The sequence below is a fragment of the Lactuca virosa genome, chromosome 8, assembly GCF_052849685.1.
Source record: "Lactuca virosa cultivar CGN04683 chromosome 8, Lactuca_virosa_CGN04683_v6, whole genome shotgun sequence".
NCBI classification, from domain to species: domain Eukaryota; kingdom Viridiplantae; phylum Streptophyta; class Magnoliopsida; order Asterales; family Asteraceae; genus Lactuca; species Lactuca virosa.
In genome coordinates this window covers 172,138,888-172,154,595 of record NC_136433.1, presented here as the reverse complement: position 1 = coordinate 172,154,595, position 15,708 = coordinate 172,138,888, and the positions used below count along the sequence as shown (strand labels likewise).

At 40.0% G+C, this 15,708-nt stretch overlaps 1 long non-coding RNA gene across 1 annotated transcript; it reads right to left on the bottom strand.

The window, feature by feature from the left end:
• Positions 1-1,506: 1,506 nt before the first annotated feature.
• Positions 1,507-3,076, bottom strand: LOC145128358 (uncharacterized). Its single transcript, XR_013716833.1, has 2 exons — positions 2,792-3,076; positions 1,507-2,698 (listed from the first exon to the last, which is right to left on the bottom strand). It is a non-coding gene; the product is annotated as an uncharacterized LOC145128358 (long non-coding RNA).
• Positions 3,077-15,708: the final 12,632 nt, after the last annotated feature.

Here is a 15,708-nt window from a genome sequence, read left to right as displayed (position 1 = left end):
AAAACCTAATCTTATGGGCTTGAGATGAACAGGGTACTACCCCGTGGTCACCATATCGCCACGTCGAGGCGACCATCCAGATGCGTCTTTATTCATGCATATGGATTCCTTATTCATGCATATGGATTCCATGTTTGACCAAAAGAGCATTTGCAATCTTTTCCTTCGGAACCTAACTCTCGTAAAATGTTGTTGTGAACATGGAGTTGAATTTAGGCTAGGGCTTTTCGATCTTTCTTTTTCTCTTCCTCCAAATGCATCAGGTGCATCATCATAATGGTCGTGAGCTAATGACACTCGTATCTTGACTTGCCATAATCAGCAACGAGTATCTTGGACTAGCCGCAAGAGGTAGTATTTTCATAGGATGTATTGTCGAATATCACCTTAATAGACACCTTGTTTCTGAGACCAACTTAAGCAGAGAAGAAAAGGGAAGTGAAGAGAATTGAAAAAAGAAAGATAAATTAGCTTTTCCCAAGATTATTTTTTGGAAGGAATGGGAGAGAAGAGAATAGAAGAGAATAGATGATCTTTTATCCTAATGTTCTTCCCAAATTGAAGGGCTTATCAAAGCTTGTTTGTTTCCTAATTTTTTTTTCCTTTCTTTCTAATTTAGAAACACCAACCTACAATTTCATTTCTTTTCCCTCTCTTTTTTCTCTCCATATTTTCGTTTCCCTTATTTTCTTTCGGTTAATAAAACTCGGGAACAAGATGAAAAAGTCGACTGAAATCTTGTAGGTTTAGAGAAAGTCAACAATACCTGTATAGGGGTTGAAGAAATCAATTTTAAACCTTTGCAGGTTTAAAAGAAAATGGATAATACCTTTTTGGGTCTATTGGTTACAACTTCATTGTTAGATGCTTTATGTCTTTGCTGTAAATCTTTCTTATTTGTCACTATAGCCCTGCCAGTTTTTTGTTCTTAAGAAAATTGTGGTTCCAAATAAATAAAATAATTAGCTGTGGCTTTTTAACCTCTAAGGGAAGCTTATATCCATTTAGGGTTTCTTTTTCTATTATTCGACCAAGGAGAAGAGGAGGAAGAAGACTAAAGCGTTTTTGGTGATTTCAAGGGGCAAAGCAAAGAGATTTAATGGGTTTTTGATTGTGTGATTGCTGCAGATCATTGTAGTGTTATAACTAATGTACGTTTTCGGTCGGAAATCAAGTGAATAACCATGATAATTTTGTAGCCATAGGTTGAATTCATGAGATTCTTAGTTTAACGTGTTTACTGGGATGATTTGGTGTTTGGTGCATTTATTTTCGTGCCTTAATCTGTCAATATAGCTTTCGCACTAATCAATGAGATGCAATTAATCGCATGATCATATGAACGTAATTAGTCATTGTGACCAAATTCACGCTGTGAAATTAATCATATAGTCTAGGAGTAACCTCGTTCTTACTCAGTTGCTTTGCTTGTGTGCTCCACAATAAAAATTGGTGGCTTGTTTACCAGTGAAAAAGAAACTAGTAGTAGCCAAATTAAGTAATAAATTTCATAACAGCTACATCTTAATTAAGTTAGCGAAGGGATGTTATACGGACAGGAATTACAAAAATGAAACCTACATTTATATCCCTATAAAGGGTTAGTTAGCACTTAGCAGAAGCACCTCCAAGAATGACCCAATAAAAACAAAAATAAAATGACAAAATTAGGTTTTTCTTTTTCCCCACCTTGTCGATATCTGGTCAAGTTCCTCATCTATTCATTTTACCACTACGTAACAAAATTAATTTGCTATTCATAGATTAATTTAGGCTACTGTAGCATAGTCATAATCATCATCATCATCATCATCGCCTTCTAGTGATGCTGCTGGAGCATAGTCATAATCTCCATCATCATCATCACCATCTAAACATGATGCTGGTGCGTAGTAGTTTCTCTCATCACCATCATTCTTTCCTCTGAATCATTCCTTAACCACCAGCCTGTGATTTTCTTTGAAGCTAGTGTTGGAATCCTAAGTCGAGTAGGACTTGGAGACCAACCTAGTTTTTAGGAAATCATAAACAAGTCGGTTTCAAGTTTCCTAATTGTAATCTAATTACAAGTCGGTAGTTAGGATTATATATACATTGTTTTAGGTCGAGCTATGATCATTGGAAAACATTGTAAACACCGTGAGTTTTGACCGTGAGTTTTGAGTGATATTCTCACAATAATCAAAGAGCTATTTTGATTAATATAACTGTGTTTACATATTCTGATCTTTAATTGGTATCAGAGCTTGAGTCAAGAAGCTGCGAGACCAAATTTCTAACCTGTTGACAAGCTAGGTCAACATGGCTGATGCAGGGGGCGACGGAGGACCTGCTCCGGTGACTGTGAAAGAAACCGGATCGACTTCTGTTCAATGTCCCATGCTCACTTCTACTAATTACACCGTCTGGGCACTGAGGATGAAAGTAGTGCTCGGAATTCACAAAGCTTGGACATCGATTGACCCAGGAACAGACGGTAATGATGAAAAAAATTACCTGGCAATCGGATTGTTGTACCAAGCAATACAAGAATCGTTGATTATGCAACTGGGTGATGTCGAATCAGCTAAAGTCCTCTGGGATGCGATCAAAGCTCGTCACGTTGGGGCCGATCGAGTGAAGGAGGCTCGCCTTCAAACCCTAAGCTCTGACTTCGACAGAATGAAGATGATGGAATCAGAATCGATCGATACTATTGCTGGAAAGTTGTCCGGAATTGCGTCTTAATCAGCAGCACTTGGCGAAACAATTGAAGAATCGAAGATGGTTAAGAAATTTCTTAAATCCTTACCAAAGAAGTTCATCCATATTGTAGCCTCCCTCGAACAAGTTCTTGACCTGAAAACTGTTGGATACGAGGATGTGGTTGGGCGATTGAAGGCCTACGAGGAAAGAGTAAGGGAAGAGGATGTCGATGGGAGCGATCAATCGAAGGTGCTATTTGTAAAATCGACCGGAGATGGAGGTGGGTCGTCGTCTGGTGGTGCAGGCGCGTCGAGGTTACACAGTGGAGCGAAAGGAAAAGGGGCAGGTGGATCCGATGGATATAATCAAAACAATGGATCCGGATTTGGGTCAGTTAATGGGCACAAATCAAATCGTATCCCACAAGGAAATAAATACAATAATTCATCACAAGCCCAAGGTGGGGAGCCCAATTCTAATTCAGATTGCAAAAATTGTAATTGTTGTTATTGTGACAAAAATCGGAAAAATAGGGAAAAAGACCGATCTAAGGTGATTTGTTTTCGGTGTGACAAACCGGGTTACTTTGCGTCTGAATGTCCGGAACGACTCCAAAAATTACGAGAATGTGATTTTTCAGAACGTTACGACAGCGGCGAGTCCGTGTTCTAAAACGGATCGGGGTTGAAGAATTCTCTAGAAGGACTTAGAGATTTGGGGGTGATTGTTGGAATCCTAAGTCGAGTAGGACTTGGAGACCAACCTAGCTTTTAGGAAATCATAAACAAGTCGGTTTCTAGTTTCCTAATTGTAATCTAATTACAAGTCGGTAGTTAGGATTATATATACATTGTTTTAGGTCGAGCTATGATCATTGGAAAACATTGTAAACACCGTGAGTTTTGAGTGATATTCTCACAATAAACAAAGAGCTATTTTGATTAATATAATTGTGTTTACATATTCTGATCTTTAGCTAGAGACATTTTTCAACCTAGAGTTCTAGATTTTGTGAAAGAAGCAAACAAATGTTGATGAAAACTTGTTGCTTGAGCCGATTTTGAAAAGTGTTGTGTTTGGAGTAAATATGAATAGTCACAAACATCATCTCCATATTTATTGACTAGGAAAAGGCACGAGCACTAATTGAACTCATTCGGGCGAAGTGAATGCACACGGGGGAGTGTGGAATTAGGAGCGAAGGGTGTGCATGGAAAGATAAATGTGACTGATAGTGCAGACACATAGGTAAAAGAGGTGGCAGGTCAGCAAATGTAAAACTCGCATAGCCAAATGTACCAGTGATGTAGCTTATGCTTTGAGTGTGTGGTTGAAGAAAGAGAAAAGAATGTGCTAAAAGAAGAGTAACACCATCTCACTAGGAAAAAGAATGGACTGTGCTTTAATTTGTGGTTAAAAAGGCGAGGAAATCTGTCTCACTCTCACATACATACACCTAAGAAAAAGGAATTTTTGCAATATTTCACAATCACTATAGAGATGCCCAAAAATAAATCGTTCATCATGTGTCGTTGTCACTACTATAAACTGAGGTATCAGCGATGGAGAGTTTCGTAACTGCGACAAAATTGTCGGTCAAAAAAACTCATTCTTGCTAATTATCAGCGACAGATTAGCAATGCCACAAATTACGCAGAGAACCTCTAGATTCCGTCGTTAATCTATCGTTGATCTATTGCTATTTTTTAGTAAATGAACATTTTTTCTGTTTTAACAACGATATAGTAGGCAGTGGCGAGTTTAGAACAAAAAATTATGCGGTTCCCTATTTAAGTGAAACCGGAAAAAATGAAATAGGTAAAATTACTAGTTGTGGGTCGGGTTGTGTAAATTGTTGTAAAACTCGGATAACTCGGTCGAGTACTCCGCAAATCAATCGGACTCAGCCTATACTAAGGCGAGTTTTGCTAGTTTGCCAAGAGAATCATAAGATTTTTATGAACAATACAACTCTGATTCAACCTAAAAAATAGTCATTTTTTAGACTAGAACAAGGTTAAACTAATAAAATCGGTTCAACGTGCAAAAATAATATTAAATGACTAAAACCAGTTTAAACTTGTAATAAACCAAGTTTGAGATTTTAATCGTTAACTTTTTTCCTTGATAACTCCATTCAACAATGTTGGAGTGGGAGACTGAAAATTTTATTGCCTAAACAATACATAATAAACATTCCCTTCACCCTTCCCTTTTAGAAGTAATAAAAATCACATGGCTTTTACTTTGATGCCGACGTGGATTAGGTATAGATCAATTTTTAAGTCAACTAACTAGGTCATTAATCAACCATTTTCAAGGTGGTTCCTAATTTTTGTTCTTATATAACTTATTATAAGGTTTGAAAATTAAGATGGATCACCTGAAGACCCACCTATCATGTATGTAAACTCACCCTTGATAGTAGGTATTGAATCTGTAGTTATTCCATAACAAGAATTCACTAATGCTTGCCAAATTTTATACCCCAAAATCAAAACTTTAACAATCGACTACCATAATAAATATTAAAATTTGATTAGCAAAATATAAATTCATGATCGGTTTCAAAGTATTGAAACCAAATTAAAAAAATCAAAAGTGTCAAAAGTATAGTTAGGTGAGTAATCTTGACTATTTTTTTGTTTTTTAGCCTCAATTTCTTCATGTTTCACGATTATAATCAACAGATATAACCTACAATGCAAGGATACCAACTTTACACCTAATTAAACATCAAACCATATCATTCACTTAATAGCAATGCACTTTCATATTGAAAAAAAACTATAAACACTAAAGCAACAATAACCAAGTTTACACCTAATTAAACATCAACTCATATCGTTAAACTAATATCAACATACTTTCGTACTTGAAATACTCAAAAATACAATTTGACAACTTTCGAAACGGATGTTACATCTAGTTATTAATATTAAAATTCAAGATTATTTTCTTTCTATTTATTTTTGTAATACGTCAAAATAATAATTCCAAGGAAAATTAAAAACACAATATAAACTTGTTTTAAACATTTTAAATAGTGTGCTTTTTCATACCGTTTGCCGGTATGTTGCGCCCAACTGTATCAGGTGGTGTCTTACATCTTTGAGGTTGAGGATTCAAGTCTCGTCGTGGACCTAGGTGAAATTATTTGTTAGTTTAGGAGAAGATTATACATTTATATTTGCCGGTACAAAAAAAAACAAAACACAAAACAAAACAAAACCTACCACATAAATTTCATTTATTGAACCCACAATAATAAAATTTAAAGATATGCTAAAATCGGTATATCATATAATGAAATTAGGTATAAAAGTATTTAATCGTATCGTAGTCAGGTTGTAATTGCTATATACCGACTTGGTGGAATTCAACATATAACATATTTGTATGTACGTTACGACAAAAAGACATTTTATGGGTATTTCATAAACCGCTAGCTTAGTGTAATCATGTCATGCGCATCGTCACGTTAACTATTTAAAGAAATACTAAATGCGAAGTACTCTATTTTTACAAACGATAAAACTCATGAAATATATTTTTGTTAAATATCTTGTGGAATTGCATCCTTTTTAAAAACAATTGCAAGAACGTCTCCTTGTAACTACCGTCATGGGTATAGTTAGCGACATAGTTGTCAAACTCGTACGAGTCACGAGTCGATTCATTTGATACCTAAAAGTAAGAGACTGAGTGACTCGGTTTGGTGTTTGCCTCATAAAAAAAATGAGATTCAAAACCTGATTCGTACCGAGTCGAGTTGACTCAAAAATCGACCTGTGACTCGGTCGAGTCATGAAACCTATGGTCACTCACCACTAGAAAATTTGGTTTTAGCTACTAAATATTTCCTAGGAAAAAATTTTGTTGTAAATATCCATCTAGTTTACTACAAACCTGCAACGAAAGTGTAATACAACAAAATTCCAACAAATTACCTACGGAAATAGATACAATAAATATTCTGTTGGAAAAGTGTAGCTATTTTCCTATAAAACACCAAAGAAATATTAATTAATATTTAAAATTATTATTTTATTGGAAATTTGTAGGAAAAATAATAGTGGGAATTGAAATTTTTCCCCACCTTTTGTCTTTGCTTTTCCCTCCTAATATTTGATGTTATTATTATTTTTTTTTTAATTTTAATATGCATTATATAAAAAAATTAACAAACAATTATTACAAACAACTAAAAATATAGAATTTGAATAAAACAGAAAAATAAAACTAAAACTATAAAGTTATTTACATTAAATTAATAAGAAAATAAAAAACCGAGAAAACAAATAAAAACAATAATTTGTTAAGAAGTTAATAGAAACAGTAATTTCATATATATATATATATATATATATATATATATATATATATATATATATATATATATATATATATATATATATTGTAACACCCTTTTTCGGATCGTCCGAGATTAGGGTTTGGGGCTGCAACCCGGACAGGAGGAAGTCTCGGGGTTACGACAAGTTGCTGGGAGCGTAGAGCATCTTGACACCTTTACGAGGATATGAGATTCATTGGAAACAGAGTTATATCGAGGAAGCAATGGAAGTTTGAAGTTTTGGAAGGATAAGTCCCTTATTTGAGAAAGGTGGCAGCTGAGTACGCTGGGCGTACGTGTGTGTACGCTTAGCGTACTCATGTGCGTGACTTTTAAGCAGAGCCACCTAGTACGATGGGCGTACTAGGCACAGAAGGAAAACCCAAATTAAGGGTGAGTCCCCTATATAAAGGATATGATGGCCTCATTTCTGGCCACCATTCTCAGACATCAAACCCTAAGTTTGCCCCAACCCTCGTTTTAGAGCTTGTGAGTGCATTGGTGAGCCTTTGAGAGTTTTATGTGTTCTTGAAGAGAAGAGAAAGCTTTAGAGAAGAAGGAGTGGGAGTCCAAGCTCTTGGATCTGAGCAAATCCTGGTTGGGAGCTTCATATGGAGGTATAAAGCTTCAAACTTTACCACTCTTTTGTTATGTGCATCATAGATGAGACTTTTAGGGTTTTGGTCCCAAAAAGGTGGAGACTTTATGAGATCTTCAATTCCAGAGACTAGGACCAAACCCTTTTGCATATATTAGTGGTGTAATGTCATAAAAAATCCAATCTTGGTCGTTGGAATCAAACCATGCATGAGATATGAGCATCTTGGGTTAAGAGAGTAAGAGTTTTGTGTGTTTGTGACCTTATCAGCCATGCAAAGGCTTAAAGTCACTGACTTTATGGAGGAAGAGCTATTAGGGGGTTCAGATATGAGAAATGAGCTAAGGTCTTAACGGATTAAGACCAAGAGAAAGGACTAAGCAAAGCTGGGCGTATGCCCATCGTAATTCCAGTACGCCCCGTGTACTGGGTTGGTGTCCCCAATCAGAATCGTGCATGCTAGTGTACGCTGAGCGTACCAAGGGAGGTACGCCCCGCGTAAGCCCACTGTGAGGTTTTGGGCTGAATTTGTTAATGGGCCTTAAGGGTTGGGCCTGGATGTTTGGGCTTGTGTATTAGAGACTTTGAGTAGAGAAATATTATATTGTGCTTTGGGCCCTTGAGTTGGGCTTGCCATTTATATTGAGAATTGAGCCTTGGGAGAGCCCATCTATTATTAGGCCTTGGTGGGCCCAATGGGTTTTAGGTCATTAATGGGCTGGTTAGTGGACTACCTTTAGACCTAATGAATGAGAGTTTTGGACTTAATTCCTAATTGGGATAATTGTGGGTTTGGCACAGAGTTAGTGGCCCATGCGTAGCAGCAGCGTCTATAGGAGATGTTCGTCATCCGAGGTGAGTCTTCTCACTATACCTTACCATGAGTGGTATTTTTCGTGTGACTGAGATGTCTTATGTGTTTATATTGAGTACTGTGATGTCTTTCATTATGTCTATGTGATTTATGTTGTGTTTTATTCTGAGCTTACCCAGTTAGGGCCGGAGGGTCCATCTGAGTTAGGACCGGAGGGTCCACTCGAGTTGTGGGACTAGAGTGTCCCACTGAGACACATTGATCGGAGGGTCTTAATGAGTTATAGCCTCGAGTCGCTAATGAGCTGTGTATGGTATCTTGGGGAACTCACTAAGCTTCGTGCTTACAATGTTATGTGATATGTGTTTCAGGTTCTTTTCAGGATCGCGGGAATGCGCTGGCTTGATTGTACACACCAGAGAAAGAGTAGAGTTTTGAGGATCCTGGAGTTGTAATTAAACAATTATGGAGTTGCGATTTGTCAATTGAATAAATGAGATTTTTGTGAAATGTGTTATGAGAATTATATGATTTTAAACGAAAAATTTGTTTGGAAATTTACGGTGTTACAAGTTGGTATCAGAGCCTTGGTTTGAGGGATTTGGATGCACCTTCGGGTATATCTGGACTCAAACTGAGGAATTGAGAAATTTTTTCAAAAGAAATGATTTTTCTAAAACGAGCAAGAATTTCTAAGAGAAAAACGAGAAGGAGCAGTGTGTACAATCAGCCAGAGCCCGAACGGTGATTTCCCAAAATACCCTTACTTAATTGTGTTATGAGTTATTATTGAGATATTAGTGATGCATGCTAGAAGATAGGCTAGGTATTTCATATCTTAGGGCTAGAGTTGCCTGATTTGTGATGCCTTAGCCTAGGAATTTTGCTATCTGTGATGTGCTTTGAGTATGAGCGGAGTAAGAGTATCCAGCAGGAATCTTTTAGAGAGAGAGAGAGAGAGAGAGAGAGAGCTTTGAGTAGAGGAGTAATCTAGGAGAGATACCTAGATGAGCATCGGAGGAGCCTACTGAGAGAGTAGTTATATACCCGTGAGGGGTAGAGTTGCTTGAGTTCGGTGACACCTTTTGAGTGTGAGTAGAGCAAGTGGAGTTGTAACCTAGAGTGGTTTTACGTGTTGGTAGATATTACTTGATGCCCAAATGCTGCTTGCTTCGTGCTTTGTGGGACTCCTGATGATGGGAGTCAGCTACTAAGTGAATATGACGATATTCAGGAGGTAGATGGTTGGCATCATAAGGAGTTCTTCAGCAGCTGATGGCAGAGAAGTGTGAGAACCTACGAAGAGCCTAGGGAGAGCCCTTAGTCAGATGAGTACGCTGATAGATGAGAGTATTCATTGAAGAGCGACTAAGTATAACGGGATTGGTGATCGGGAAGGTTGAGCAGATACTTAGGAAATCTGGGACGATCCGTGTGGAAAGTATGCGTAGATGTGGCAGGTAGTATGGGCCCATACTACTGAAAGCAAAGGACCCATACTCGAAACAGGGAGAATTCCAGAGGTTCTAAGTAGCAGATTGAGAAGAGAGATAACATGGTTCGAGTACCATGATTTGTAGCAGATTGGGAGGTGATCACATGGTTCGAGTACCATGATTTGTGGCGGTTAGTGTTTCCGGTTTTACCAGTTATCCCGTTGTGATTGATTAGACCGAGATCACATATGATAGCGTGTGGGGTCCGAGGGCCATGTCGAGCCAGTTTTAATGGAGCCTACCTGGAGAGGGAAATCGAGTTAGTTTCCTGGAGATTTTATTGGTAAGATGCCAGTTGGAGTCGCAAGACTCAGGGATGAGTAGAAGTGATGCTAATTGGAGGATTGTGGTCTGAGTTGAGTAATCAACCGATAGATGAGACGTCACCTTCTGTGACAAGAGTTGCGCTGTCCCCGTTTCTGGGGGAAGCGAAGGAGATAAGAGTTTTCGGTTTCAGATTTGGAGGTAAACCCCATGGGGTAGCATAGGGTTGTAACCTTTTCACTAGAGTATTTGGGCAGTAAGTTTGCTGTGAGGTATTCCTTATGTCACGAGAGAACTATTAGTGGAGACTGAGATGAGGACAAATAGATGCCTTAGTCGAGTCAGGCATGTTTTTAGCAGCGGTTCCAAGTGATCAAGAGAAGTATACTGGGGCAGTGGCCCTCGTTGTTATGTTGTGTATCGGCCGTGAGAGTGAGGTCTCATGCATTGATGATGATTCCCGTATTGGGAGGCTGGTCGAGGAGTCAGAGACAAGATGTGTGATAGTGCATTATTTCCGTACTGAGAGTCAGGATTATGTCGAAACAGTTGGAGTATCCAGCGGTGTGTCGGTATGAGGCTTCGAGATGACTAGAGGCAGTCACGTCGAGAGGATTCTAAGCGTTTTGTCTGAGTTACGGGATATTTGGAGTTGCTTGGCTTCCATCAGGAAGATCATTTATGTGATTACGTGGTACGTTCCAAGAGTTAAGTGTGATGTACCTGGTGAAACAGTCTGTGGAGTAGACTGTGGGTATGCCAATTGGTGATGGTTCGAACCCTGAGTGGGGGAGGACTGAGTATTTTATTAAGAGGATCAAAGATTTGTTCAGGTACTGTTAGAAAGTTGGTTATGGATATCTGCGGTGCGGACACAGGAAATTTGGGTTATTGGTGGATGAAGCGAAGGGCAAGGTTTGCAAATGTTGAGTTCGAGGAGGTTGGGTCGCTGATTTCAGGGTGCAATTGCTGAGATTTGTGGGTATCGGTATAGATTGTGATTTGTACTCCAGGAGGAGCAGCAGTTGATTTGTCAACCAATTGCAGAGTCGGTATGAGTAGTTACATATGGATGGTGATCAGTAGAGGATGGAGCTTTGGATTTTCGTCAGCATGTTTTCAGTCGTTGACGATTTCTTTTGTGTTTTAATTTGTGAGATGAGAATATTTTGAGGTTTCAAGTTGCGTAAGTGGAAGATCAGTGGTTGAGGCAAGACATCGTGAGATGCTGTGATGGTGTACCGAGGTACCCGAGTGATTTTATTGTTCCAGTGGGAACCCAGCAGTTAATTGTCGTCGGAGTGGGACTGTCTAAGGGTGTATCTATGCTGAGAAAAGTGCATTGCCTACGAGAACTTACATCAGGAGTGGTGGTGCATAAACTGATTGGGTGTGTGCACTTATCTATGTTGGGCTGTGGAGAATAAGTTAGTGAACTCAGTGTAGTGATGACTTGATGATGAGATTATGAGGTAATAAGAGGGCGAGTGGATCCGAGTGGGGGATATCACTTAGGATTATCGGGGAAAAACCATGGAGTGAGCCCATGTCGAGTCAGTAAGTAAGAGAGTGTTGTAAGACTATGGGGAGCCGTAGCATCCATGAGTTAGTGAGAGAAAGGGTATCGTGTGACTGCGGAGAGCTGCAACATACAAGAGTCAGAGAAAGGGGTATCGTGATACTGCGGGGAGCCGTGGTATTCACTAGTCAACGAGAGAGTGTCGTGATACTGCGAGGGTCCGTAGTATTCACTGGTTAAAGAGAGATTTTTGTGATACTGCAGGGAGCCGTAGCATACTCGAGTCAGTGAGAGAGTGTCGCAAGACTACGGGGGAGACCGTAGCACTCAGTAGTCGATAAGGGTAAATACTGTCCCGCCGGGAGCTGTAGTATTCACTAGTCCGAGTATGACGCAGAGGAGTCCTTAGGCTTGTGCAGCCTTATCACTTGAGTCTTCGGGAACTTGAGTGCCAAACCAGGGGCGAGACTGGGGTCTCCGTGTCGGTCGAGAATTGTTATATCCCAGGTTGAGAAGGGATTATCATAATCGGAAGGAATTGGAGAGATGGTGTGTGCTTAAATTCACGAATCTTGGGTCACGAGTTGAGTACCAGATTGGAATTGAGTGGTTCCAATTCTGCTGTTGAATCAGACTCTCAAGTTTGAGTCTGGATTCGTTCGAGTGTTGAGTAGGCGAGATGAGGTTTCAGATTCGTAGATAGGTTCATTTTGAGAAGTATGGTTCTCCATCAGATGTCTTAGACCAGAGTGAGTCAGTTTCGTTGGTATGGAAAGAACCGCGAGACGCATGGAATCCGTGGTTGGTAGACGACAGAGGTCGAAGGTGAGACAGTTTTAAATGAGTTGTAGTATTTGCTTGGGGTAAAGCGAACTTCGTGACTTGTGTGTCACGATGAGCCGAGATAGTTATCGTTAGAAGGAATTCAGTAAGACGTTCTTGTTATGCAATGAGTAACCTTCGGAGGTTACTCTATTGGGACGAGAGCTGACCTGGTGCTCAGTGTTGAAGGGGATATTTGAGAGGGAGATGGGGTTGGTGTCTATAGAGGTCAGAGGATACTTCCAGGCGAGCATGATCTTTTTCTTGTGTTCGATGTCGAGTTTTTGGGTTCATCCTTTCCGTTCCTTTTGAGTTGCGATCGGGATAGATTAGAGAATCAGGGTTGGAAGAGTGTTCCTAGAGTTTGTTAGTCGATGACCGATTAGCAGGATGGTGATTTGTGAGGGTGGTTTGGCAGGGAGATAGACCACTAGAGTTTTCAAGTGCTGGAGAGTCATATCGAGTACCGCAACGACAGTTGGGTCTGTCCATCTTTGGTTCGGGGGTCCCTGTTGGGATCGGGTGTCTTTGGAAGTGATTGTTGTATGATATGAGGACCTTCGGTGGTGCTTCTCGGGTTTTTGGGCTCAATCTATGTGTTGGTAAGGAGCGATTTCGAGGGCGAAATCTAATTCAAGTGGGGGAGATTTGTAACATCCTGTTTCGGATTGTCCGAGATTAGGGTTTGGGGCTGCACCCGGGCAGGAGGAAGTCTCGGGGTTGTGACGAGTTGCTGGGAGCGTAGAGCATCTTGACACCTTTCCGAGGATATGAGATTCATTGGAAACGGAGTTATATCGAGGAAGCAATGGAAGTTTGAAGTTTTGGCAGGATAAGTCCCTTATTTGAGAAAGGTGGCAGCTGAGTACGCTGGGCGTACGTGTGTGTACGCTTAGCGTACTCATGTGCGTAACTTTTAAGCGGAGCCACCTAGTACGCTGGGCGTACCAGAGGGTACGCTGGGCGTACTAGGAACAGAAGGAAAACCCTAATTTAGGGTGAGTCCCCTATATAAAGGATATGATGGCCTCATTTCTGGCCACCATTCTCAGACATCAAACCCTAAGTGTGCCCTAACCCTCGTTTTAGAGCTTATGAGTGCATTTGTGAGCCTTTGAGAGTTTTATGTATTCTTGAAGAGAAGAGAAAGCTTTGGAGAAGAAGGAGTGGGAGTCCAAGCTCTTGGATCTGAGCAAATCTGAGTTGGGAGCTTCATATGGAGGTATAAAGCTTCAAACTTAATCACTCTTTTGTTATGTGCATCATAGATGAGACTTTTAGGGTTTTGGTCCCAAAAAGGTGGAGACTTTATGAGATCTTGAGTTCCAGAGACTAGGACCAACCCCTTTTGATTATATTAGTAGTATAATGTCATAAAAATCCAATCTTGGTCGTTGGAATCAAGCCATGCATGAGATATGAGCATCTTGAGTTAAGAGAGTAAGAGTTTTGTGTGTTTGTGACCTTATCAGCCATGCAAAGGCATAAAGTCACTGACTTTACGCAGGAAGAGATATTAGGGGGTTCAGATCTGAGAAATGAGCTAAGGTCTTAACGGATTAAGACCAAGAGAATGGACTAAGCAAAGCTGGGCGTACACCCAACGTAATTCCAGTACGCCCCGCGTACTGGGTTGGTGTCCCCAATCAGAATCGTGCATGCTTGTGTACGTTGAGCGTACCAAGGGAGGTACGCCCCGCGTAACCCTACTGTGAGCTTTTGGGTTGAATTTGTTAATGGGCCTTAAGGGTTGGGCCTGGATGTTTGGGCTTGTGTATTAGAGACTTTGAGCAGAGAAATATTATATTGTGCTTTGGGCCCTTGAGCTGGGCTTGCCATTTATATTGAGAATTGGGCCTTGGGAGAGCCCATCTATTATTGGGCCTTGGTGGGCCCAATGGGTTTTAGGTCATTGATGGGCTGGTTAGTGGACTACCTTTAGACCTAATGAGTGATAGTTTTGGACTTAATTCCTAATTGGGATAATTGTGGGTTTGACACAGAGTTAGTGGCCGGTGCGTAGCAGCAGCGTCTATAGGAGCTGTTCGTCATCCGAGGTGAGTCTTCTCACTATACCTTACCATGAGTGGTATTTTTCGTGTGACTGAGATGTCTTATGTGTTTATATTGAGTACTGTGATGTCCTGCATTATGTCTATGTGATTTATGCTGTGTATTATTCTGAGCTTACCGAGTTAGGGCCGGAGGGTCCATCTGAGTTAGGACCGGAGGGTCCACCCGAGTTGTGGAACAAGAGGGTCCCACTGAGACACATTGACCGGAGGGTCTTAATGAGTTATAGCCTCGAGTGGCTAATGATATGTGTATGGTATCTTAGGGAACTCACTAAGCTTCGTGCTTACAGTGTTATGTGATATGTGTTTCAGGTTCTTTTCAGGATCGTGGGAAGGTGCCGACTTGATTGTACACACCAGAGAAAGAGTAGAGTTTTGAGGATCCTGGAGTTGTAATTAAACAATTATGGAATTGCGATTTGTCAATTGAATAAATGAGATTTTTGTGAAATGTGTTATGAGAATTATATGATTTTAAACGAAAAATTTGTTTGGAAATTTACGGTGTTACATATATATAACTTGAAATATTTAAGGCTTCTCAAACTGTCGAGTTCAATTTCAACCAGCTTTATATATCTTTTTATTTTTTTTGGCTTCCTTCGGAAAATTGTTAGAAAGTTCCAACGAATTTCCTAAAAAATTATAAACCCTTGCTCTCGTTCCACCTACCCTCTTTTTACATTTGGATGAAAAACATGTACCTCTCTCCCCAAACCATGGCCGGCGACTTGCCAAACAACCTCTAGCCACCGGCAATTTGCCCCACCACATTACCGTTGTTGCGATACACCACCATCACAACCGCTTCACGTCGACGTTTCTCCCCACCATTGCTGCGACGCACCACCATAACACCCGCTTCACGTCGGCGTTGTCTCCATTTTTGACTCCGGATACTTTTATACCAACAGTTGCTTCCGCCGCCGGTGACTTCAGGACAGTTGCTTGATACCACCTCTATCAATTTCTATATGTTTATCAAATAGTTTCATCTATCAATTTCTATCTGTTTATCAAATCTATCAGTATGTATGTATGTATCCATATGTATCAATAAGTATGTATGTATGCCAATGTA